Source organism: Ascaphus truei, chromosome 10 (genome assembly GCF_040206685.1).
Source record: "Ascaphus truei isolate aAscTru1 chromosome 10, aAscTru1.hap1, whole genome shotgun sequence".
Classification (NCBI taxonomy): Eukaryota; Metazoa; Chordata; class Amphibia; order Anura; family Ascaphidae; genus Ascaphus; species Ascaphus truei.
Genome location: NC_134492.1, coordinates 21,712,739 through 21,715,779, shown reverse-complemented (window position 1 = coordinate 21,715,779; position 3,041 = coordinate 21,712,739).

Here is a 3,041-nt window from a genome sequence, read left to right as displayed (position 1 = left end):
ACAAACCCTGACTGGCGCACGCACACAAACCCTGACAGCCACACGTACACACACTGACAGCCGCACGCACACACCCTGACTGACGCACGCACACACCCTGACTGACGCACGCACACACCCTGACTGACGCACGCACACACACTGACGCACGCACACACTGACTGACGGACGCACGCACACACACACACACACTGACTGATTGACGCACTGACTGACACACACACATACATACTGACGCACGCACACAACCCCTCACAGCCGCATGCACACAACCCCTCACAGCCACACGCACACATACACAGACTGACGCGCGCACACACACACACACACACTGACTGCTGCACACACACCCACTGACTGCTGCACACACACACACTGACTGCTGCACACACACACACACACACACTGACACACACACACACACACTGACACAAACAAACACACACACACACACACTGACACACACACACACACTGACTGACGCACGCGCGCACACCCCCACACCCACGCGCGCACACACACAGACTGACGCGCGCGCACACACACACAATGAATGGTACACACACACACATACACTGACACACACACACACTGACACTGACACTGACACACACACTGACACTGACACACACACACACACACACACACTGACACACACACACACACACACTGACACACACACACACACACTGACACACACACACACACACACACTGACTGACACACACTGACTGACACACACACACACACACTGACTGACACACACACACTTACTGACGCGCGCGCGCGCACACCCCCACACCCACACACTGACTGAATGACTGACTGACTGCCGCACGCACACACTGACTGACTGAGGCACACACACACGCACACACTGACTGTGTGTGTGTGTGCGTCAGTCAGTCTGTGTGTGTGTTTGTGTTTCTGCGTCAGACTCACTGACGCGCGCGCACACACACTGACTGACTGACGCACACACAATGACTGACGCACACACACTGCATGAAGCTGTAAAGGAGGGAGGGGGGGAACTGGATTGATGTGAATGGGGGACAAACAGAGAGAGGGGGAGGGGTGAGGAGAGAGAGAGGAGCGGGAACATTACATCCCGGGCAACGCCGGGTCTCTCAGCTAGTATAAAATAAACGTAAAGAGAGGGTGCATACCATTCAATGATGGATACAAAAAAAGGAACAACAGGACAGTCACTCTTATACTCCAAGAAAGTGAATATATATATCATTTACGTGAATCACTATCCGTATTTGAAGTGTGTGTGTATATAAATATATATATACATACAAATGAGCATACAGTAATATTTCCATTTGCTATTTGCCTTGCTATGGAGGGTTTTTGTCACTTTTTTACTCACATAACTTCACATATACATACATATATAATATATAATATATATAATATATATATATATATATATATATATATATATATATATATATATATATATATATATATATATATATGCAGTGGAAGTGTATTGTGTGTATTTACCTACACACTCACTCCACATTTCAGTAACATACATATACATCTAAATAATATTCACATATACACGTTTGCTATAAATGGAATTATTACAATTTTACATTATATACACGTGCAATGAATGGAATAAACACTGTAATAAGTTTGAAATCGCCTATCCGAGCTGCTATGCATGCAGGCTGATCCCTTTTCTCCAGCTTCCTTGAATATGCTACTGTATGAGGAAGATCATGTGACCAGATGCTAGTGCACGTTTAGAGAGAGGGAGGGCAGTGCTGACAAAGGGGTGTGCCTGGGTTTGTGACAGGACATGAAGGGGCAGTGCCTTAGCAAATGCTTGTTAAAATAGAATACAAGAAAATTGGTCTTTCAAAGTTGTTTTTTTTAAAACAGAAAATGCTAAAAGTATTATTTCTTACTACAGAACTGATTTATTAAAAAAAACACACATGCAGGATATAGACTGAACTGCAGCTTTTTAAAGCCGGCTACAGAAATCAAGAGATGCTTTAAAAGTCATTAACAACAGCATTAAGAGTAGAATAAAAACAAAAAAATGTCACTATTATCTAATACTACAGAACTGATTTTTTAATCATATAAGATTTCACGTTTTGCTGCTTTAAAAACTGGGAAACCATCAAAATTCCACATTAAAATTGCCGAGGACAAAATGCTGTTATGTGCTGCCCTCTATTGGTTGTTTGGTAAAGCAGGACGTGCTGCCCTCTATTGGTTGTTTGGTAAAGCAGGACGTGCTGCCCTCTATTGGTTGTTTGGTAAAGCAGGACGTGCTGCCCTCTATTGGTTGTTTGGTAAAGCAGGACGTGCTGCCCTCTATTGGTTATTTAGTACGGCAGGACGTGCTGCCTTTAATGGTTATTTGGTAAGGCAGGACGTGCTGCTCTCTATTGGTTATTTAGTACGGCAGGACGTGCTGCCTTTAATGGTTATTTGGTAAGGCAGGACGTGCTGCTCTCTATTGGTTATTTAGTACGGCAGGACGTGCTACCTTCTATTGGTTATTTAGTACGGCAGGACGTGCTGCCCTCTATTGGTTGTTTGGTAAAGCAGGACGTGCTGCCCTCTATTGGTTGTTTGGTAAAGCAGGACGTGCTGCCCTCTATTGGTTGTTTGGTAAAGCAGGACGTGCTGCCCTCTATTGGTTGTTTGGTAAAGCAGGACGTGCTGCCTTTAATGGTTATTTAGTAAGGCAGGACGTGCTGCCCTCTATTGGTTGTTTGGTAAAGCAGGACGTGCTGCCTTTAATGGTTATTTAGTACGGCAGGACGTGCTGCCCTCTATTGGTTGTTTAGTACGGCAGGACGTGCTGCCCTCTATTGGTTGTTTGGTAAAGCAGGACGTGCTGCCCTCTATTGGTTGTTTGGTAAGGCAGGACGTGCTGCCCTCTATTGGTTGTTTGGTAAGGCAGGATGTGCTGCCCTCTATTGGTTGTTTGGTAAAGCAGGACCTGCTGCCCTCTATTGGTTATTTAGTACGACAGGACGTGCTGCCCTCTATTGGTTATTTAG